Raw genomic sequence first — 25035 nt, 5'->3', positions numbered from 1 at the left:
CTATAACCTTCATTGTGTATTATTGTGTATTGGACAAAATAAATAAATAATAAATAAATAAAATAAAGCCCTGTGAAGTGGTATATAAATCAAAGTGCTATTGCTATTACTATTCCCTCATTTAGGTCATTAATGAAGATATTAAAAAATACTGGACCTAAGATAGAACCTTGTGATACCTCACAGCTTACTTCTCTCCATTTGGACTTGGACCCATTGCGGACTACTTGATAGGTATGGTTAGTCAGCCAGTTGTTAATCCATCTTGTTGTGTAGCTGTCTATCCCACTTTTTTTAACCTTGCGGAGAAATAGCTTTTGGTCTACTTTGTCAAATGCTTTGCCGACCACTGCATTTGCTGGTCTATTAATTTGGTCAGAGTGTTTACAAATGAAATGAGATTGGTTTGGCATGATTTGTTCTTAACAAACCTGTATTGGCTGCTGGTTATTATTTTATTTGTTTCAAAGTGGTGGCAGATCTTTTTTATTGTTATTTTTACAGTATTTCCCCAGGTATTGATGTTAAGCTGATTGGTTTGTAGTTACCTGGGTCTGGATTTTTTGCCTTTTTTGTAGATGGCAACCAGGTCAGCTCATTTCCAGTCTTTGGGTATGTGTTCCAGGATTTTTGAAAGATGTGGTGCACTGGTTCTGAAATGACCTCTGCTAGTTCCTTTAGGACTTTGGGGTATAGTCCATCCAGTCGGGGTGATTTGCCAACTTCTCTTTTTAGTGGACCAACGGTTTCCTTGATTATTTTTTTTCTTGTTTATGTGTTGGAAGGAACTTTTTTTATTATCTTAGACTTTTGTTGCTATTATTTTTTACTTTTGTTGCATATCTCTCTGAGTAAGGCTAGCCACTTTCCATGTAATAAAACAAGACTGCCACACTAGGACGCTGTTGCTACAAGGATGGGAAGAAGCAACAAGATGTTGAAAGCAGTTTTCAACAATAAACAACCCATTGTATTCAGGAGTGTCCCATTGCTGAAATTGAACAGTGTCTGTGTGTATCTTGTTCTTGTCCTCCAGGAGGAATGTGTGTTTGGGCAACAGCAACTACAGTAGGCACAACTAATATAGCATTCCCAGGTCCAACATAAATTACTGTTCTGTTCCTTTTAGACGATAGTCACTTTTCTCTTTCTTTCTATGTCTCTCTCTCTCTCTCTCTCTCTCTCTCTCTCTCACACACACACACACACACACACACACACATTCTATCATCCACCCATCCATTTTTCCATCCTTTTAATACAGGAAGGGATATTAACAATAAAGGAGCCATCTCACTAGTTCATATGTCTCCTGGTGTTGCCAGGCATAACCACTCTCCTTCAAAAAGCAGACAAAGGCAACCCCGGCAGAGATAAACTGTCCCAAAGAGGAAAATAAAAATAAAAAATTCATCCCACCCTAAAACGTGCAGGGTACTGAGGTTGTATTTTGTTATCCATATTTTGGTGAGGTTGTTTTTGTTGTTCTGGCATTCCTGCTTTTTCTGGTGGCAATTGGAACAGAAAATAAGTTGGAATTTGTAGGTTTGCATACATAACAAATGTCCCACCCTCATCCTCATACACTGGAGAAAAAGCAAAGTAAGGATGATTAAAAAAGAACTGTCCTTGCTAAATAGAAACAGATAAATAAACATACATTGCAAGCAACTATTCATTTGGTCATCATTCAAAATGACACTGAAAAAAATGATTGGTCTTATGATTGATTCTCACTCCTCACACTTACAACCATCACAGCATCCCCAGTCATGTAATCTATCTATCTGTCTGTCTGTCCGTCCGTCCGTCCGTCCATCCATCCATCCATCCATCCATCCATTTATCCATCCATCCATCTATCTATCTATTTAAAAATGTGGGTGCTTGGTCTCAAAATTTTGGATACTCCATAAATTTAGCAGAATGGGGAAAAAATTGGAAAATAAACTTCAAATTAACGCTAGCAACATCATATAAGGAAAACCTATATAAGATGTTTAACTGTTGGCACCTCCCTCCAGCACGACTCAACAAAATGTATCCAAACGTTTCACCACTATGTTGGAAATGCAAAGGGGAAATAGGGACTTACTACCACCTTGGTGGACTTGCCCAATTGCTAAAAATTTTTGGAGCAAAATAAAAAACTACCTAGAGCAAATTGTGGCACAGACATTCCTTTTAAAACCTGAACTTTTCCTTCTTGGTATTGCAAGGCAGAAATTTAAAAACGAAGACAAATACTTAATTCTTCATATTATAACAGCAGCAAGATTGCTATATGCAAAAAATTGGAAAACAGAAACAGTCCCCACAACTTTAAGTTTCATAATTAAAGTCCTTGAGTGTGTAGAAATGACCAAAATGACTTTGGAATTACAGGAAAAAGATAAATCTTTATTTTACAAAATATGGGAAAATTGGTACAAATGTCTCAAACAGAAAAAATACATAAAAAACTTAAAGGAAAAGCAAAATTAGACACTCCTTCCTTTTGTACCCAAATAAAAGGAAAATATAGAAATACTGCACCATAAATCGATGGAACATAAAACTCCTAAAAATGAATTCATATCTTCCTCAGAAATATCCAAAATGAATACAATATAATATACAGAACTAAAGAAAACAAATACACAATTCCACACACTAGATACAAATACTCAATATTAGGTTGCTCGATAGTGATAGTCAACAAACTGCCGGTATGTCTTTTATATAACAAATAAATATATGTATGTAGTGTAAGAAAATATTATTTGATGATAAGCAAATAACTATGTGCATATATCAAACAGCACTGAAACGGAACGCTTTATATGTTGTTTAAGTTTACAAGTCAATTTGTCTATCCATTTTCTTTCCTTTTTTTTCTTTGTATGTTCTGTTTGTTTAAATTGTTTTTATATGTAGAAACTTAATAAAGATTATTTTTTTTAAAGTGAGTGCTTGGCAACCAGAATGTATTTATGATTATTGCAGTATCCTAGAGTGATGCGATTTCCATTTGCAAACTTCCCAATAACCTCTGACAAGCGAAGTCAATGGGCAAAGCTAGATTCACTTAACAACTGCAGCAACAATTAGGCATGATTTGCTTAAAATTAGACATGATTGAAGGCATGATTCAATTAACAACTAACTTGTTTAACCATGGAAATTCTGGCAATCCAGATGTGGTTTTTCCTTTCTGCAGACCATTTGTATCACTTACGTTTTCCAGGGGTTAATATGATAGAGGGCAAGATTGAACCAATCAGCTGGGAGGAGAGCTAAATTCCTTCCTGCTCCACCTTCTGTGGTGATGGGAATCAGGTGTTCCAAAAGGGAAGTGGGAACGAGCAACTCTGCGGGTGAGTTTAAAGGGATCTGGAAGATAACAGAAGAACATAGTGTCATAGGGGAACATATTCAGCTGAGAGACAGACCTTAATCTATTGAAAAGAGGTGACGCTGATTCCATCTGGCTCATTGTAAAGCATGCATACTTTTTAAAAAAACATTTCCCAATCCCCTAGCGTCCCCTCAAACATACTAGATAAATGGTCAAAGCAATGGAAACTGCAGTTTAATGTTTCCAAATGTAAAATAATGCACTTGGGGAAAAGGAATCCTCAATCTGAGTATTGTATTGGCAGTTCTGTGTGAGCAAATACTTCAAAAGAAAAGGATTTAGGGATAGTGATTTCTGACAGTCTCAAAATGGGTGAACAGTGCAGTCAGGCGGTAGGGAAAGCAAGTAGGATGCTTGGCTGCATAGCTAGAGGTATAACAAGCAGGAAGAGGGAGATTATGATCCCGCTATATAGAATGCTGGTGAGACCACATTTGGAATACTGTGTTCAGTTCTGGAGACCTCACCTACAAAAAGATATTGACAAAATTGAACGGGTCCAAAGACGGGCTACAAGAATGGTGGAAGGTCTTTAGCATAAAACGTATCAGGAAAGACTTAATGAACTCAATCTGTATAGTCTGGAGGACAGAAGGAAAAGGGGGGACATGATCGAAACATTTAAATATATTAAAGGGTTAAACAAGGTCCAGGAGGGAAGTGTTTTTAAAAGGAAAGTGAACACAAGAACAAGGGGACACAATCTGAAGTTAGTTGGGGGAAAGATCAAAAGCAACATGAGAAAATATTATTTTACTGAAAGAGTAGTAGATCCTTGGAACAAACTTCCAGCAGACGTTGTAGATAAATCCACAGTCACTGAATTTAAACATGCCTGGGATAAACATATATCCATCCCAAGATAAAATACAGAAAATAGTATAAGGGCAGACTAGATGGACCAGGAGGTCTTTTTCTGCCGTCAGACTTCTATGTTTCTATGTTTCTATGTTTCTATACCCATTGAAAAATAATATAAAATAAGGGATAGGGAAGTTTGATAGGCTAGCTAAGCAAGGAGAACAAAAGAAGTGCATGATCTCTGTTTTTTTCCAAAGTGAGCCCTGGATTTATAACCTACTTGTGAATGCAGGTCAGAATGAAAACAAGATGAACCTTTTACCACATTTTTCAAACATGCTTAGCTGGATTCCAGAGATATTATGAGAAATAGTTTGGATTTTGTTAAAGAGTGTTGAAAGCATTCCTTCAAATACCACAATACTTCAAATTCTGATTTTGTCATCTGAAAACCTAAACGAAAGCAAATTTGAACGTACTTTGTAAATTTCAAGTTAAACACTTGGTATTTGTGACAGCTGGAATAGATTTGCTTGACTCCCTGAACTATACAATAAAATTGTTTATATTTCATAAGTGGCTTTTATCAGACTTCATTTTTAGAGAACATCTTATTGCCTTATAATCTCTGGATGAAAAACAAATTGTAGCTGATTAATTATAAGTATTTTAACTCATTCACTTCTGATACATTTTTATATCAATAATGCAAGTCCTGAAAAAGAAAAGTATTCTTTATTTTTGTTTGATAACTAATTAAAGCATTAGCTTTAATTAGTTATTAGTGAAGGCATATAATAATAATAATAATAATAATAATAATAATAATAATAATAATAATAACAACAACAACAACAACAACAGAGTTGGAAGGAGCCTTGGAGGTCTTCTAGATCAATCCCTTGCTTAGGCAGGAAACCCTACACTACTTCAGACAGATGGTTATTCAACATCTGCTTAAAAACTTCCAGTGTTGGGGCATTCACAACTTCTGGAGGCAAGCTGTTCCACTGATCAACCGTTCTGACTGTCAGGAAATTTCTCCTTAGTTCTATGTTGCTTCTCTCCTTGTTTAATTTCCAGCCATTGCTTCTTGTTCTACCCTCAGGTGCTTTAGAGCAGCGTTTCCCAACCGGTGTGCCGCGGCACAGTAGTGTGCCGCGAGACACTGCCAGGTGTGCCGCAGAGCTACGGAAGCTCCAGCTGGGCGGGGCGCTGCCGATGCCGACCTGGAGCGCCCGCTCGCAGCTGTCCCCCGGCTCCTGCCCGATGCCGCGGTTTCCGGCGCTCTCCTGCTGAGCCCCAAAGAAGGAAGGCAGGAAGAAGAAGGAGAGCTTCGTTCTTTGCGCCTTTTTCCCGCCTCCCTTCTTTGGGGCCCAGCAGGAGAGCGCCGGAAACCACGACATCGGGCAGGAGAGGACAGGAGAGAGCGCGGGCCGGGCGGGGGCGCAGAGGCGGGCCGGGGCTGGGGAGCGCCCGGGGGTTGCCCTTTTGGTTTGCGGCTGCAAGCGCGGCTCCCCGAGGCAGGCGGGCAGGCAGCTTCCCTCCCTGCGCCTTTCCCAGCTGCAGCCGCACCCCCCCCGGTCCCCCCGCCAGTGCCCTCCCGCCGGGCCCTGGCGTCGGCGGCAAGTGTCCTTTGGGGCCCGGCGGGAGGGCACTGGCGGGGGGAGCGGGAGGGGGCGGCTGCAGCGGCCGCAGGCAGTCGCGGGGAGATGGCGGCGGCGAGAGGGAGCTCCAGGCGGCGGGAGCTCTCTCTCTCTCTCTCTCTCAGCTGACTGCAAGTGGGAGCCCTGACGGTGGCGATTGGACGTGCTGCTGGACGCCGTACTGCTGGCGCTGTGGGCTTGGCATATACGGCGTCCAACAGCACATCCAGCTGCCGTCAGGGCTCCCGCTTGCAGTCAGCTGACAGAGAGAGAGAGAAAGAGAGACATATAAGAGAGGCAGAGAGAGAGGCAGCAAGAGAGGCAGAGAAAGAGACAGAGAGAGAAAGAGAGGCAGCAAGAGAGGCAGAGAAAGAGAGACATAGCAAGAGAGGCAGAGAGAGAGAGAAAGAAAGAGAGACATAGCAAGAGAGGCAGAGAGAGAGAGAAAGAAAGAGAGACATAGCAAGAGAGAAAGAGAGACATAGCAAGAGAGGCAGAGAGAGAAAGAGAAAGAAAGAGACATAGCAAGAGAGGCAGAGAGAGAAAGAGAAAGAGAAAGAAAGAGAGACATAGCAAGAGAGAAAGAGAGACATAGCAAGAGAGGCAGAGAGAGAAAGAGAAAGAAAGAGAGACATAGCAAGAGAGAAAGAGAGACATAGCAAGAGAGGCAGAGAGAGAGAAAGAAAGAAAGAGAGACATAGCAAGAGAGACAGAGAGATAGCAAGAGAGGCAAAGAAAGAGACATATAGCAAGAGACAGTGAAAGAGAGAGAGAGCAAGAAAGAGAGAAAAAAGCAAGAAAGAGATAGCAAGAGAGAGAGAAAGACAGAGGAAGGGAAGGAGGGAGAGAGAAAGAGCAAAAAAGAGAGGAAGAAAGAAAGAGGGATGGAGAGAGAGAAAGAAGGGAAGGAAGGAAAAGAGAGAAAGAGGGAGAAATAGAGCGAAAGGGAGGAAGAGAGAGGGTTTTTTTGTCCAAACTTTTCTTTAGCCCACCCCCCACCCCCCACCCCCCCTTTCAATGTTCCCCAGGATTTTGAAAATATGAATAATGTGCCGCGGCTCAAAAAAGGTTGGGAAACACTGCTTTAGAGAATAGTTTGACTCCTTCTTTGTGACAACCCCTGAGATATTGGAACACTGCTATCATGTCTCCCCTGGTCCTTCTCTTCATCAAACTAGCCAAGCCCAGTTCCAGCAACCATTCTTCAGGTTTTAGCCTCCAGTCTTTGTTGCTTTTCTCTGTACTTTTTCTAGAGTCTCAATATCCTATTTTGTTAGACAGTGCCCATTGTTCAAGTCTGTCAAGATCCCTCTGTATTTTGCATCTATCTTCTGGAGTGTCCTGGAGGTCTACCTGAGTGAGTTTCAATTTAGCAACAGACAGGACTCAAGGACGCATTGCTCCTACTACTGCTACCAATGTGCTGTGCACACAGCTTATTTATTTTATTTTATTTATTGCTTTTGTCCAATACACAATGAGGGTTTTAGTGGGTATACACATAGTAAAATACATGATGAAGGTTATAGAGGATATACTCATAGTAAAATATATCTAAGAAAGAATAGAAGAGAAGTTATAGGAATAGAACATATCAATGAAAGAATAGAAGAAGAGATATAGGAATAGAAGAAAGGTATAGGAGAGCAATAGGACAGGGGACGGAAGGCACTCTAGTGCACTTATACTCCTTACTGACCTCTTAGGAATCTGGATAGGTCAACCATGGATAATCCAAGGGTAAAGTGTTGAGGGTTTGGGGATGACACTATGGAGCCCGGTAATGAGTTCCACGCTTCGACAACTCGGTTACTGAATATATTTTTTGGAGTATAAGACATCTCTTTTTCCTCCCTAAAAGAGGCTGAAAATTTAGATGTGTCTTATACTCTGAATGTAGCTTTTCCCCCCACAGCTTTCTTTCCAGCTTGCAGGCTCTTTTATTGCTACTCTCTCCAAATAAGTTTTTTTAAACCAGGGAATAAAATAATGTGCTGAAGTTGACCAGAGTAAGAATAGTAGCCAAATGAATACCGTGTAGGCAGATCCCCCCCCCCACACACACACTATTTTCCTCCTCAAAAACTAAGGTGTGTCTTATACTCTGAAAAATATGGTAGCTGCATCTATTGAATTACCGTATTTTTCGGAGTATAAGATGCACCGGAGTATAAGATGCACCGGAATATAAGACACACCTTAGTTTTTTAGGATATTTTTCTGGCTAGCGTCCTTAGTCTGGTCAGCTTCAGCACATTATTTTATCCCCTGTTTATAGCTTAAAAAAAACTTTATACTGATAGAGTAACATTGAAAGAGCTTGCAAGCCAGTTAGAGCTGAGAACTTCATTAGCACCTGGAAAGAAAGAGTCAGAGCTCACAGAGTTGCGAAGTCTGTAAAGACTTGGGGCTTGGAAAACATTCTTCACAGAGAGAAACAATGAAAGAGCCTGTAAGGTAAGATCTGGGAAGATCGTCTTCGGAGAAGGGCGGCATACAAATCTAAATAATAATAATAATAATAACAACAACAACAACAACAACAACAACAACAACAACAACAACAACAGATGATCCCCTGGAACTTGTGCCGGAACTACCATTTACCAGTGGCAAAGAACTGGTGGGATCATAAGCCTGAAAAAGTGGTCGAAAATGAGCAAGCAAAACTACTGTGGGACTTCCGACTTCAGACTGACCGAATTCTGAAGCATAACACACCAGACATCCTGATTGTGGAGAAAAAGAAAGTATGGATCATCGACATCGCAATCCCAGGAGACAGCAGAATTGAGGAGAAGCAGCTAGAGAAATTAGTGAAATATGAAGATCTAAAAATCGAGCTGCAATGACTCTGGCATAAACCCGTGAAAGTGGTCCCAGTGGTACTTGGCACGCTGGGCGCAGTGCCAAAGGATCTCAGCGGACATTTGAAAACCATTGGAATTGACAAAATCTCCATCTATCAATTGCAAAAAGCCGCTTTACTGGGATCGGCAAACATAATTCGCCGCTACATCACGCAGTCCTAGGTGCTTGGGAAGCGCCCGACTGGTGATGAAATACGAAATCCAGCATAGTGATCTCGTTTGCTGTGTTGTACAGTACTGACATAACAACAACAACAACAACAACAACAACAATAAACGTCCTTATTTTCATTCCACCATGTTCCTTTGCTTTGTTATGTGGTAGCTTCAACTTATGGGGTGTTTGCATCTCTCTACCCCCAAATCCCTATCATGTTGTGGGTTTTGGAATAGGCTAGTGGAAGCTGAATCTCTGATTTTGTGTGTAAATAAAACAAAATTGCTGAAGAGTTATAATTGGACAAGGATCAAACTCCACGCTCCTGATATCAAAAGTTGGTGTGTGATGCAAATAAAATAGCTGGATGGCTGCTTTGAGAACAAAAACAGGAGGTGCGAATTCCAAATGCCAATGAAAATAATGTTATTGAAGCTTTTGGGATTTTGGACATAAATTTCTTAAGGGCACAGAGGAAGAAGAAATAACTTTTGAAATACATTTATATAGTACATATATTACATAATGTACAAAATTAGATCATATGCTTTGTGCATCCTAACCTACAAAATAGAAGGTGGGACAGCATTAAAGAGAGAAAAAGAGAGAATTGAGACCTTTAAAGCCCTACATGGCATTGGACCAGATTACCTCCGGAACCGCCTGCTACCGCACGAATCCCAGCGACCGATAAGATCCCACAGAGTTGGCCTTCTCCGGGTCCCGTCGACTAAACAATGTCGTTTGGCAGGCCCCAGGGGAAGAGCCTTCTCTGTGGCGGCCCTGGCCCTCTGGAACCAACTCCCCCCGGAGATTACAACTGCCCCCACCCTCCCTGTCTTTCGTAAACTACTCAAGACTCACTTATGCCGCCAGGCATGGGGGAGTTAAGACATTCCTTCCCCCTAGGCCATTACAAGTTATGCATGGTATGTTTGTGTGTATGTTTGGTTTTATAATAAGGGTTTTTAGTTGTTTTATTAATTGGATTGTTACATGCTGTTTTTATCATTGTTGTTGGCCGCCCCGAGTCTGCGGAGAGGGGCGGCATACAAATCCAATAAATAATAATTAATAATAATAATTATTATTATTGAGATGCCTTACGATAGAGACAGGGGCATTCTCAAGCTTTTCTTTTTGAATAGGCTGCGAACGTGTGAGTAGACTTCCTTTCATTGGTCAGGTTGTGATGTAGATGTGATGTAGAGATAACATTGATTACAAGAAAGGGCACAACAGCCCAGTATTGGAAGAGGAATGGATAGATGGATAAGTCCTGCGTGAGGCGAGGCTCTGTGATTGAAATAAATTAAACCTTTATTTTTAAAGAGGGTTTGTCTTTGTGCGGTATTGCTTTTTTCCCCCAGCGTTAGAAAGGCATGGGCACCTGTGGCTTTGTTACCTTTTTTCCTTCTGTATAGCTTAGGGTGGGCAAAATATGCCAGCTTCACACAAAAAAGATTTTTCCCTCCTTTATTTGAGGCAGTGTGCTTAGGAAATGAAAACAGTAAAGCTTTTGTTCTTCTCAGGAAGAATGTAAAAATAGGAATCCGCCTCAACTACATTCTGTGTGATTCATTTGGGGAGCAACAGTGCTATATTTCACATGGTCTATTCTTGATTAGAATTGCACTTCTGGTGACAAGGATGGGAATTGAAACAAGGTTCTCCATGACAGAAATCTCTGGCAATCAAAAATCCAAGCATAGCCATCTTTACACAGGCCAAGCATCCAAGAAAGATTTCGCTTCTGCACATGCACAGGGAGTAAAATTTTGCAAGGGGACACATGCATGCATGAGGTTTTGGTGATTGTTTTGCTTCTGCACATGCACAGAAGCAAAAAAACCCACCAAAATCTCATGCGCATCTCCTTGTGAGATATTGCTTCCTGCGCATGCAGGTAAAAAGCAGGAGCGTTGTACCAAGTGTGGGAAGCAGGTTGGCCAACGAGGGCATCTAATGGTACACCATTAGTCCTCTTGTGGAACTGTTGGGAAAGAACTATAGCAGTCATCATGAGAAAGAATTCTTCATCTCTCTTTGCAGAGGAAAACTTGGGTCGGTATGATGGACTCACCTTCCCTTGCATCAGCAGGACCCCAGGGTCTGAAGAACAGCATTATTTTTACATATTATCTTTATATATATTACTTCATGTCTATTCTCTTCTATATGTATTGTGTATTGGACAAATAAATAAATAAATAAAATAGATTCAAGTTAATATATACTCTTCTATAATCTATATCCAATTTAGCTAGATCCAATCTAGCATTATTATTTTTTTCAAAATTAACCCATGTACATTTAATAGCAAAACAAATTGTTTTTCTTTTTTGATATATATAAGATCAATAAAAACCATTTTTTTACAACAAAAAAACCCAAATTGTTTTTCAAAAGTAACTTTATCTGGTTGGGCCAAAGCATGGGTATCAAACCTGATTTCATTGAGGGCCAGATCATCATTGTGGTTGTCCTCCAGCGGTTGGGCAGAGGAGTGTGGCCAGGATGATTGCGGCTGACTGGGCGTGGCCTGGGGGCGTGGCCAGCTTGATGTCACTTATGTAGGTGGAGCCTCTGGGGACTGGGTGGAGTTTGGAAGGGAATCCAGGCATTTCCGGTAAGTGGGACTGTGGGCAGGGGAAGTGGGCAGGAGGCTCATTCCATGGGTTAGGGTTAGGATTATGGTTGTGGTTAGAGGAAAGACGAGGCAGGGGGTGAGCAGCTGCAGCCAGAAATGATCAGACACCACATGCTCACTCCCCTTTGTGCATGGGGAGGCGACAATGGTTTCCGGTGCATGCTGTAGCTCTGGAGCCCATTGCTACCACTAGGTGACTGTCCACGCAGCAGGGAGAGGCACATAATGCAGACCACTAGATGCACTTATTCCATTCCACTGTCTGTTTTTACTTACAGTTGGAGAACACTGTACCATCTTCGCCTTGGCTCCCTCATGGGTCTTGCTCTTGGCCTGCGTGTGGAGCATGTTCCCTTTGTGCACCTGATTCACCTCGGCAAAGCCACCCAGCCTGAAGAAGGCGAAGCGTCCAGCTAAGAAGGCCGAGTAAGGGTTGTAGAGCACACCCAGGTCCAGCATGCAAAAGATGAATGAGTAAATGCATTGTTAATTAAACTCTTCTTTTAATGTTGCATTTTTGTTTTCTATGATGTCCCTTTTGTGCTGGGAAAATCCCATCCTCTCTCACAGAACTGGTGAACAAACAGGGAAAGCCAAGAGGTAATTGTTGTGTATATAGTAGTAATATGTAAATAGCAAGGTTGGACAAAGTTCAGTATTTGAATAACGGCTGCTGATTGGCTGCGATACAAAAAGCGGGAAAATAAACGACTGTCAAAGCCACGCCTCAGCCGATAGAAAAAGTATAAATAGAGGCAGTCTGCGCGCGTGCCCTTTTTCTTACCTCACGATTAGTAATTTTGACAGTTGACAGTTTGGAACGTTACCGCCAAGTCTCAAATAAATTAGACTTTTGGTTACTGGTCTCTGTTGTGGTTAGCTCTGGCCCAGCTCCTGCCCCAAGGACTGTGGATGTGGGGGAGACATCCACATGCTGCAGGCCTGGTTTGCCCCCGGTGGAATCTGCTGATGAAGGCTCCTCTGACCAAGAAGACATGAGTGACAGGGATGAGGAGGGTGTGGCAGACAGCTCAGAAGGAGATCAATTATCTAGCTCCTCCTTGGATTAGAACAAGAGTAAATGATACAGCCACGCATGCGGAGAGCGATGCATAGGCAACAACAACTGAGAGATTATTATCAAAGAAAATGAGGCCACCTGTGGTTGGGTGGGGCTGTGGCAATTAGTGAGGCTGGTATAAATAGCAGCCTGTGGGTTTGGCCATTGTGGAGGATTATCTGATCATTGTGTTTCATGACTGCTTTACTGACTGACTTTTTGTGTGCTGATTCTTCCCTGCTTTGAAACTAAACCAGAGCAAAGTGTGTTTCACTTTGTGAAAGAAGGACTTTGAATTGCTTCACAGCTGCAAGCTAAGTATCACAGGACTGATAAGGGACTTGTATAAATTACCAGTTTGTTTGGAGACGAGTGCTCTTTGCTATACCAAAAGAGGGCTTAGTTTAAGTGAATTTTCATTATAAAGAACATTGTTTTGAATTTTCAAACGTGTGTGTCTGAAATTTGTACCTGTGAATTTTTGGGAGGATTCTACCAGAGAGCCCGACAGAACAGTCTCTTAGTCAATACTTAACAGTAATGGTGACATATCTCAACTAGAACCCATCTGGGTGGATCCTTTGGGTGTTTCTGCCCTAATATAAGAATTAAGGAGAGGCAGTATCTTTTCTTTTTTTTCTTTTTACTATTCTTGTAATCAATGGCAGCCAAGAGAGGTGGCTGAACTTGTACTTCTCAGAACCAAGTGGATTCCCATTCCCACCACTACTGGTGCGCTGTAAGCATAGCTTCGCTTCTCCTGTGTGTGCGTGTCTCCCAGTGAGATTTTGTTTTTGAGCATACGCATACAGCAAAATCTCACAAGGAGACGCGCATGAGATTTCAGCAATCTTTTTGCTTCTGCACATGCAGCTGAAATTTTACTACTTGTACAATGTCCTTTACCATTCCAGTAGGAACCCACTACTCAAGGGATGACATTTTTATGTTTTTCCTTGATGAGTTATTTCATAAAATATTATGATTTGCCAGCAAGTTATTTCTCATAACTCCAATTCAATAAATAGTAATTGTTTCCTGATTCTTTCAGGAAATACAGAAAATATGAACTTTTACTAACATTTTTTTCTTCCAACTGATTGTTGAAAGCAGCTGCTCGGAGGTCACACCATCTCAAGGCCAAGTTTCTGGGCATCAGATTGAAAATGGGATACTGGATAAGGATTTAATTAAACAGCAAAAAAAAGAGAGAATATTTTGTGGCTCAGGGTTGAAATACAGAGTCCTTGGGGCTGAGCTTGTTTGTTTTCTTGCAGATGTTTCTGATGATGATGTTTCTAATGATGTTAACTAGTTTGGATAGTCTGCAAGAAAACAAGCAAGCTCAGAGAACACCAAGGACCTCTCACTTAATTAAGCCTCAAGATTCTTGGGCAGCCTCCAAAATGCATTGAAATATCAGCCGGACTCCTTTTTCTAACCCTAACGAGGAAGATGAAAATGAGTGTGAATATAAACTCTAACGGGTACTGCGCAAACATTCAGTAAGTGTGCTCACTACTGACAGATTAGTACTGGTAGTCTTTGACTTACAAAAACTCATTTAGTGACCATTCAAAGTTGCAACGGCGCTGAAAAAAGTGACTCGTGATCATTTTTTCACACTTGGTGACACCTGCAGCATCCCTACGATCACAACAATCAAAATTTGGATGCTTGGCAACTGGTTCATACTTATGTTTGTATGATAAGGGGACTGGAAACCAAAACATACGAAGAGAGGTTGCAGGAACTGGGCATGGATAGTCTAGTGAAAAGAAGGGCCAGGGGGGATATGATGGCAGTATACAGGTACTTGAGGAGCTGCCTCAGACAGGAGGAGGTCACTCTATTTTCCAGGGCACCGGTGGGCCAGACGAGGAACAACAGATGGAAGCTGATCAAGGAAAGATTCGACTTGGAAATAAGGAAGAATTTCCTGATGGTCAGAGCGATCAACCAGTGGAACAGCCTGCCAGCAGAGATTGTGAACGCCCCAACTCTCGACATATCCAACAGGAGATTGGACTGCCATCTGGCTAGGGAGGTGTAGGGTTTCCTGCTTGAGCAGGGGGTTGGACTCGATGACCTGCAGGGTCCCTTTCAACTCTAATAAATAGATAGATAGGTAGGGAGAGAGAGAGAGAGAGAGAGAGAGAGAGGAGAGAGAGAGAGAGAGAGAGAGAGAGAGAGAGATAACAGTAGCAGTGTCCCAGGGTTTTGTAATCATTTTTATTTGGTGACCTTCTCACAAGCGAAGTCAATGGGGAAGCCAGATTCACTTAACAACCATTGTAAGAAATATCCCTCTGGGTTTGGTTCCAAGTGGGAGGAAAGACACTGGAAGCATGGTGACTACTTGGAAAGCAGTGGTTTTAATGGTGGAAACCTCAAGATCACATGGTTTGAGGTCCTGGGGAAAGGGGGAATCATCACATGCCTCAAAGATGTTGAAGAAGAAGAGAAGGCCTGAGATGCTGAGAGTGCCCGAGTTTTATACCCTCTGTTGCGTCCCACCTTAAGATTCTCCTGTTCCTGTGTAAGAAATGTATCCCATTGGCTGTCAGACTCCCATGGGGTGGGGGGTTTAGCTAACTTTGTGGGCTTTTGTCTGTATCCCAACAGGCTTGGCTGATGTAATCTTGTCGGGTGTGATGGCTTTGGGATTCCTATTATGGTTCTTCCTGTAGATGCTTGTTATGTAAAATAGACTTCCCGTTGACAAAAGTGGGGGGAATAACAGAGCTGGGCCCATTCCTTGATGGCAGATGACAAAGATGAAGGTTACTAGGTGTGAGTCTATTTTCTGCCCAGAAACATGTTTCTCCATTTTCTCTCTTTTTTTAAAAAATAATGGTTATTAATATATAAACTTTAAAAAAGAATACAGGAAAAAAAATACAAACTTTTTTCTCCATTTTCTCATCCAGGGAAATATAATATTCTGCCTTCTTAATATTTCCTGGAATATTTCATTCTTCTAAGAGGGGGGTAGGTGCTAACTTACTACAATACCATGTGACTAATTTTACAATATTAGTGATTCACTTAGCTGTGGCAAGAAAGGTCGTACCAATTCTCTTTATACGCTGTAGCCAATGTCAATATTTTGTTTCTAGCCCACAATTGTTGTTAGTCATTTAAATTAATATTGTAACCAAAATTCTGGACCCATTTAATCATAGTGTCTTTGACTTGTTCCTCCTCCATCGTATAATTTAACAAATATTGATACAGTTTTTAATTGATTTCTCATCTGTTGCTAATAATATTTTATGTAGTGTTGTTGTTTTTCTCTATTCCACATGCAAGAAAGGGCATAAAATGGGACAAAACCCACTTAATCGTCTCACTTAGTAACAGAAATTTTAGGCTCAATTGTGGTCAAAAGTTGAGGACTACCTGTGCACCAGAATCCTCCCTATCCTCAGCACAACAAAATCAAAGCTTAGATTAGCAATGGAGACACATTTCCCAACGCTACTGCACCAGTGTGCAAAACAGTAAAGAGGTTGAGATGAGCAGCAGCTGGAAATCGTCCGTTCTAGTATGCACATCAAATGGAACACAATACCGAGTTTTATCTCAAAGATATTGGAGTTAGCCACAACTTTCTAACAACAGTTTCTTTGGAATTTCTGCACAAAACTCTAGCCAACTGGCCGAGATGTCAAAAAACGGTCTAATCTTTTCAGTGATGGCTCGTGTACACAGCATTCTATTATTGTTGATTTATTATTTATTATTTATTATTTATTATTTATTATTTATTATTTATTATTTATTATTTATTATTTATTATTTATTATTTATTATTTATTATTTATTATTTATTATTTATTATTTATTATTTATTATTTATTATTTATTATTTATTATTTATTATTTATTATTTATTATTTATTATTTATTATTTATCCAATATACAATACATATGGAAGAGAATAGACATTAAGTAATATATATGAAGATAGAAAGTAAAAAAGAAGAGAAGTGGATGGGAGGGAGAGGATATATATGATATAAGAGATAAGGAGAGAATATATATATTATATAGATAGATAGATAGATAGATAGATAGATAGATAGATAGATAGATAGATAGATAGATAGATAGATAGATAGATAGATAGATAAGGAGAGAATATGTATGATATTTAAGATAAGGGAAGACAATTGGACAGGGGACGATAGGCACATCAATGCACTTATATACGCCCCTTACTGGCCTCTTAGGAACCTGGAGAGGTCAATCGTGGAGAGTCTAAGGGAGAAATGTTGGGGGTTGGGAGTTGACACTATTGAGTCCGGTAATGAGTTCCACGCTTCGACAACTTGATTGTTAAAGTCATATTTTTTACAGTCAAGTTTGGAGCGATTAATATTAAGTTTGAATCTGTTGAGTGCTCTTGTGTTGTTGCGGTTGAAACTGAAGTAGTCGCCGACAGGCAGGATGTTGCAGCATATGATCTTGTGGGCAATACAGTACTTAAATCGTGTTTTAGACGCCGCAGTTCTAAGCTTTCTAGACCCAGGATAGTTAGTCTATTTTCGTAGGGTATTCTGTTTCGAGTGGAGGAGTGAAGGGCTCTTCTGGTGAAATATTGATTCACTTTGTATGCTGCCCAACTCCCTAAGGATTCTGGGTGACTCACAACCAAAAAAGTAAAACATACAGTGTAATTAAAACCTCTTACAACCAATTTTTAAAAAAGCAATTTAAGACCAACAGTTAAAAACCATGCATGCCACTTATGGCTGGATCCCAATGGTACACCATCAGATCAATGGCCCCAGTCAAGTCTTTACAGCTTTCCAGAAGGCCAGTAGGGTTTGGGTAGTCTGGATCTCAGCAGGTAGCTGGTTCCAAAGAGCTGCAGAAGCCATAGAGAAGACATGAAGAAGACCAACTCTGTGGGCCCTTATTGGTTGCTGGTAGCTACGTGGTAGAAGGCAGTCTCGAAGACAGTCTGGCCCTAAGCCATGTAAGGCTTTAAAAGTAATAACCTAAACCTTGAATTGTGCCTGGAGACTGATCAGGAGCCAATGCAGTCCACGGAGGAGTGGAATGCAGTCCACAGCTGCATTCTGGACCAGCTGTAGTCTCTGAACGGTCTTCAGGGGTAGCCCCATGCAGAGTGCATTGCAATAATCTAATTGTGAGGCGATGGGGGCATGAGTAACTATGAGAAGAGCCTGCTGATCCAAGTATGGTTGCAATTGGTGCACTAGGCGAACCTGTGCAAAATCTGTGATCTGCAGAACATGTTCTGCATACATGTTTATGCCCACAGAATACCAAAACTACATATGCAAATTAATCAAATTATTAGAAGAAAAAGTATAAGATGTAGAGAGAAAAATCTATACACCCTGCAACTCAAGCAACAAAATGAGAAAACCCAAACTTCACAAAAAGAACATGCACAAATTGAACTAAAAAATGACCAAGCAACTTTTACTAGAGTTAACCCATTGAAAGAAGAAAACAGATGAAACTTGTCACTCACAGAAAAAAAAAAAAAACTAAGTACAAAACCACTTTCCAAACCACCCCATCCAGATGCTGGCTCTAAGCAACCAATGGACTCCCATTAGGGAAAAAACAACAACAGGCAGACACACAAAAAAGAAGCACCAGCAAAAATCGTCAGCAAAGCAACGCCATCAAATGCCACTGTGATAACTAAAAGAACTCCCCAAACATTCCCAGGCAAAAAAAGGGGCAAATGCTGGTGATAGGAGATTCTATCCTCAAGGGAACTGAACCTGCTGTCTGTAGACCAATCAATCCAGAAAGGTATGCCGCCTCCTTGGAGCCAAAATCAAAGATGTAGCAGAGAAACTAGCCAAAATAATAAAACCCACAAAGGCAGACATGATGTAATTTGAATAACGAAAACCTGGTGGGATAAAACACACAACTGGAACACACTGATAAAAGGATACAAACTCTTCAGAAAGAAACTAGATCATATGAAAAAAGGAGGTGGAGTTGCATTGCATATAAAGGACCACTATGTTGCTACAGAGCTACATGCAGTGATGGGCTACCAAAACTTTTACTGCCACACTGTAGGCATGGCTTATGCATTTTGTTTCAACATCTTTCAGTGCAAATTGGGTGCTCTGGGGTGGAGCTCCAAATTTTGCTACTGGAACTGCGTTCCTGACCGTTCCCTCAGGAGCCCACCACTGGCTACATGTAACCAAAGAAGAAAAACCTCTAAAATGCATATGGGTCAACATAAAAGGAAAAAAGAAAGACATGACAATACTATAGGCCACTCAATCAAGCAGAAAAAATGGAAAACCTTTTTGCCAACCAATTAATGAACATATATAGGAAACACACTGCAGTAATAATGGGAGACTTCAACTACCTGGACATCAATTTGAAAAATAATTCTGCACCAAGTGAGAAATCAAACAGGTTCCTAACCAACCTAGCTGACAACTTTGTTGTCCAAAAGATAAAGGTGGGAGCTAGAAGTAGAGTCATACTGGACGTAATAAGTACAAACAGAGAAGAAATGATAGAAGGAGTTAAAATGCATGAACCTTGAGGGAGAGTGACCATGTTACACTAGGATTCATCATAACACAAAGACAAACAATTGAAACGCATCAATATCAAAGTCTTAGATTTTAAAAACTGATTTTAATAAACTCAGAAAAAAAATTGGGCAAGATTCCTAAAGGGAAAAACAATTCAAGAAGCTTGGGAGACTCTGAAAAACACCATAAAAAACAGCACTACAGTGATCCCTCGATTATCGCGAGGGTTCCGTTCCAAGACCCCTCGCAATAATCGATTTTTCGCGATGTAGGGTTGCGGAAGTAAAAACACCATCTGCGCATGCGCGCCCTTTTTCCAGACCCGGATCTTTGTCTGCTCGCTGCTGCTGCTCGGCGGCAGCAGCGAGGAGCCGAATCGGGCTTTCCCCTTTGCGTGGGCGGCGGGGAAACCCGGATCTTCGTCTGCTCGCTGCTGCTGCGGCCGCTCAGCAGCTGATCTGCTCGGCGGCAGCAGCGAGGAGCCGAATCGGGCTTTCCCCTTTGCGTGGGCGGCGGGGGAACCCCGATTTTCGTCTGCTCGCTGCTGCTGCGGCCGCCCAGCAGCTGATCTGCTTGGCGGCAGCAGCGAGGAGCCGAATCGGGCTTTCCCCTTTGCGTGGGTGGCGGGGAAACCCTGATCTTCGTCTGCTCGCTGCTGCTGCGGCCGCCCAGCAGCTGATCTGCTCGGCGTCAGCAGCGAGGAGCTGAATCGGGGTTTCCCCTTTGCGTGGGCGGTGGGGAAACCCCGATCTTCGTCTGCTCACTGCTGCTGCAGCAGCAGCGAGCAGACGAAGATCGGGGTTTCCCCGCCGCCCACGCAAAGGGGAAACCCCGGCTCCTCGCTGATGCCCCCGCTCGCCCGTCCACCCGCCAGCAAGAGGGGGAGAGATAGAGAAAGAGAGAGAAGGAAAGAAAGAGATGAGAGAGGGAGGAAGAGAGTGTGAGAGAGGAAGAAGCAAGATAGAGAAAGAGAGAGAGAAAGAAAGATGAGAAAGGAAGGGAGTGACGTCATCGGGTGGGAAAAATCGCGATATAGCGTTTCGCGAAGATCGAGATCGCGAAAATCGAGGGATCACTGTATACTGATGAGAAAGAAAATCAAGAAATCCAAAAGGAAACTAGCACAGTTGCACAAAGACCTCACTGACAAATTAAATGAAAAAAGGACAAATACAAAAAATGGAAAGAGGGGCACATAACCATGGCAGAGTATCAACAAATAGATAGAACTTGTAAAAAAAAAAAAAGAACAGGACAGCAAAGGCCCAGAATGAACAAAGACGTGCAACAAAAAATAGTTTCTTCCAACACATAAACAACAAGAAAAAAAAATCAAGGAAACAGTAAAGAGAGAAGACAGCAAAGAAGTTACAGGCAACACAGACAAAGCAGAGCTGCTTAATTCATTCTTTGCATCGGTCTTCACACAAAAAGAAACTGCAACCCAACTAACCAATAACATCACAGCAAAAAACAGATTGGAAACAATATAAGCATAACATAATAACATAAGGAGCATACATAAGTGCACCAGAGTGCCTACCATCCCGTTTTATTGCCTCTCCTATATCTTCTCTTCTATACCTATATCTTTTTCTGCTATTCTCTCATAGTTATAATTTTATATAACTATATAAATATTAGTTATATTTCACTCCTTTATTTTCTCCTCTATTCCCCCTTTAGTACATTCTACCTGATTATATCCTCTATAACCCTCATTGTGTATTATTGTGTATTGGACAAAACAAACAAACAAACAAATAAATAAAAGCAAAATAACAGTAAGATATCACCTCTTTGAACTGGACAAATACAAATCACTAGGACCAGGCGAATTACACCCCAGAGTCCTAAAGGAGCTAGCAGATGTCATTGCAGAACCACTGTAGCACATCTTCCTGGAACACAGTGAAACTACTTTAAGACTGGAAAAGAGCTGATTTGGTTCCCATCTTCAAAAGGGGGAGGGGAAAACAGGCCTAGGTAACTACAGACCAAACAGCCTAACAGCAATACCCAGGAAAATACTGGAAAAGATCATTTAAAAACAGATCTGCCATCACCTAGAAAACAAACAAAGTAATAACCAGCAGCCAACACAGGTTTGTTAAGAACAAATCATGCCAAACCAATCTCATATCATTCTTCACTGTGACTAGTTGACCAGCAAAATACTCTGGATATTATAGACTTAGATTTCAGGAAGGCATTCAACAAAATAAACCATAACCTACTTTTTTATAAGCTAGAAAAAAGTGGGATAGACAGCTACACAACCAGATGGATTAAACAATTGGCTGATTAACTGTACTCAATGAGTAGTCCTCAATGGGTCTAAATCTACATGAAGCGAAGTAAGCAATGGGGTACCGCAAGGTTCCATCTTAGGCCCAATACTCCTTAACTTCTTCATAAATGATCTAGATGAAGGAATAGAATGGGAACTATGGTAACCAAATTTGCAGATGATACCAAACTGGCAGGAATAGCTAGCATCCCAGAGGACAGGCTCAAAATCCAGATGGATCTTGACAGACTTGAACACTGTGCCCTATCTAATAAAATGAAATTCAATGCTGAGAAAACTAAAGTCCTATGCTTAGGTAAGAAAACCAAAAATATACATGTAAACTGGGCAAAACCACACTCAATAACAATGATTTCAAGTGGCATTTTGGAGTCTTATTAGAAAACCAGCTAAACGTGCTAGCAACATGCAGCAGCAGCCAAAAAAGCCAATGCAATCCCAAATTGCATTAATAGAGGGATACAATATAGGAATATGGAGGTACTAATACCACTTTATAAACCCTTAGTTAGACCACACCTAGAATACTGCATCCAGTTTTGGTCACCACACTACAAAAAAGTCATTGAAACTCTAGAGAAAGTGCAGAAGAAAGCAGCCAGGATGATTAGAGGACAGGAGACTACAACATATAAAAAGCGGTTGCAGGAACTGGGCATGGCCAGTCTGATGAAGAGAAGGACCAGGAGAGACATGATAGCAGTGTTGCAATACCTGAGGGGTGCCACACAGAAGAGAGGGTCAGACTGTTTTCCAAGGCACCAGAAATCAAGGCAAGTAACAATGGATGGAAACTAACCAAGGAGAGATTCAATCTGGAAAGAAGAAGAAATTTTCTGACAGTGAGAGTGATCAACCAGTGGGACAGTTTGTCTGCAGAGATTGTGAGAGTGCCAACATTTGAGACTTTCAAGAGGAAATTGGACAGCCATTTGTATAAAATGATGTAGGGATTCTATGTCTATGTCATTCATCCCATTTCCAGAAACGGATGTGTACAAAATCTTTGCTAACAAATTATCAACATAGGGAATTGCAGCTAATCAAACTAAATTTCTTTATGTTAAATTGGAAAGTTTGTGTGCAAGATCCTTGGAGTGTGAGGATGTTTCTTAAAAAATCAGTTGTCCTTGTTGGATCTTTCTCTGGTAGGTAACTTGAGGGTAGCGTAGTGCTTAATCTTTCTTCTAAGCCATCACAACAAATGTTTAAACTAACAAATTGTTCTCCCACTCTGCAATCTGAGCACTCTGCAAGTTCCCCCTCAAAACACAAAAACTCAAGCGTCATCCATATCTGTCTTTGCTGCTTGATAGGAGTCTTAACGTAATTCCTGATATCTAATTGATGACATGTTCTGTATGAAACACGGCTTGAAAACTCTGGAAACTTTATTAATCTGTTCTTCAAGGCTATCTACTTGGTTATAAAAACTGACTGTAGAAATATAGTTTTTCTTCAGCAGGACTTCAGCTAATTTTTCTTACATAAAAAATGAACTTACTTTCACATTAACTGCACTAAAATTTGCATCATAATAAAGTGAACTCTGGATGCTATACAGACTGTGCAAATAAAATACATTTGAACATATTTTGGGGTCAATTTATATCAATTACAAGTACAGTGATACCTCGTCTTACAAACGCCTCGTCATACAAACTTTTCAAGATACAAACCCGGGGTTTAAGATTTTTTTGCCTCTTCTTACAAACTATTTTCACCTTACAAACCCACCGCTGCTGCTGGGATGCCCCGCCTCCGGACTCCCGTTGCCAGCCAATCACCCTTTTTTTGCACTGCTGGGATTCTCAAGAGGCTTCCCTCCCTGGGAAACTCCACCCCTGGACTTCTGTGTTTTTGTGATGCTGCAGGAGAATCCCAGCAGTGCAAAAACAGGTGCTTCGCTGGCAACGGAAGTCCAGAGGTGGGGTTTCCCAGCAAGGGGAGCCTCAGTGAAATCGCAGCATTGCAAAAACATACAGGTCCGGAGATGGGGGTTCGAGGACTTTGGTGTTTTTGCGATGTTGTGAATTCACTGATGCTCCCTTTGCTGGGAAACCCCACCCCCCGGACTTCTGTTGCCAGTGAAGCACTCGTTTTTCCGATGCTGGGATTCCCATGCAGCATTGCAAAAACACAGATGTTCGGAGGTGGGGTTTCCTATGGAGGGGAACCTCAGAGGAATCCCAGCAGCGCAACAATGGGCGCTTCGGCTGGCAAAAGAGGTGAATTGCACGCATTAATCGCTTTTCCATTGATTCCTATGGGAAACACTGTTTCGTCTTACAAACTTTTCACCTTAAGAACCTCATCCTGGAACCAATTAAGTTTGTAAGACAAGGTATCACTGTAATTGGAAGACAATCCTGGAGTTTCATCTTTTGATTACTATTACCCAAGTATCACTGGTTGTTTTTTCTTCTCACTTTGATTTTTCTTACACCATTTAGTTCCAACCATAAAGGCACTCTTTTTTTCTTGCAAAAATTAAAAAAAAATCTAAGAGTATGAGTTTAATGCCACAAATTAAAATAATTCCTTGCATACCATCATGGACATTGTTTTTTAGGCCACAGAAAAGCAAACCTGGTTCAATGTCTTGAGAAAATGTCAATGCTTCACATTTACGGTATGGCAAAAAATCTATCATAGCCTTTCCAAACCTGGCAAGCTGTAAGACTAATAAGGTGCTTGCTATGAAGGTGGCAATGATGAGGCTGGGCTTTTGCTTCATGACGAAGAAATGATCTCAGGGCAAGGGATACAGCAGTGATGATGAACCTATGGCATGGGTGCCACAGGTGGCACGCAGAGCCATATCTGCTGGCACGCGAGCCGTTGCCCTAGCTCAGCTCCAACGTGCATGTGTGTGCCGGCCAGCTGGTTTTTGGCTCACACAGAGGCTCTGGGAGGGCGTTTTTGGCTTCCAGAGAGCCTCCGGGGGATGGTGGAGGGTGTTTTTACCCTCCCCTGGCTCCTGGGAAGTCTTTGGAGCCTAGGGAGGGCGGAACATGAGCCTACTGGGCCCACCAGAAATTGGAAAATAAGCCATTTCCAACCTCCAAAGGGCCTTCGCGGGATGCGATAAGCTGTTTTTGCCCTCCCCAGGCATTGAATTATGGGTGTGGGCACTTGTGCATGCGCCAACGCTCTTTCGCCACCCGAGGAAACAAAGTTTCGCCATCACTGGGATACAGGTTGTGATATGTAACAATAAATCAGTCTAGATCAGTGGTTCCCAACCTTTTTTTGGGGCCATGCTCCATCTAAGCATCTCTAAAATCCTGATGCCTGCCTGTGACGTATAATTCTTACTATTCAAAAAGTGAACTCTTATTAATGTGGAGGAAGCCTAAAATGCAATTAACTTGGTTTAAACAAGGTTCCAATTGCTCCCATTAAAATTCAAATTCCCCTCACCCATGGAGGATGGGCCCCATGTTGGGAACCACTGGTCTAGAGGATTAACAGATCTTTTACCTTTGTGTTTTATTTTAATATTTCTCAGTGAGTTGCACTAATCTTTGAAGGGCGCTGAAAATCTCAAGTGAATTCAGATGAAGCCATCTTTTTGTTGTCTCA

General features: G+C 41.4%; 1 long non-coding RNA gene across 1 annotated transcript; it reads left to right on the top strand.

The window, feature by feature from the left end:
- The first annotated feature begins 3298 nt into the window (after positions 1-3298).
- Positions 3299-12016, top strand: LOC139154345 (uncharacterized). Its single transcript, XR_011556898.1, has 2 exons — positions 3299-3356; positions 11800-12016. It is a non-coding gene; the product is annotated as an uncharacterized lncRNA (long non-coding RNA).
- Positions 12017-25035: the final 13019 nt, after the last annotated feature.

Source organism: Erythrolamprus reginae, chromosome Z (genome assembly GCF_031021105.1).
Source record: "Erythrolamprus reginae isolate rEryReg1 chromosome Z, rEryReg1.hap1, whole genome shotgun sequence".
Classification (NCBI taxonomy): Eukaryota; Metazoa; Chordata; class Lepidosauria; order Squamata; family Dipsadidae; genus Erythrolamprus; species Erythrolamprus reginae.
Note: the sequence above shows the minus strand (reverse complement) of the source record. Positions and strands in the feature narration are given on the sequence as shown.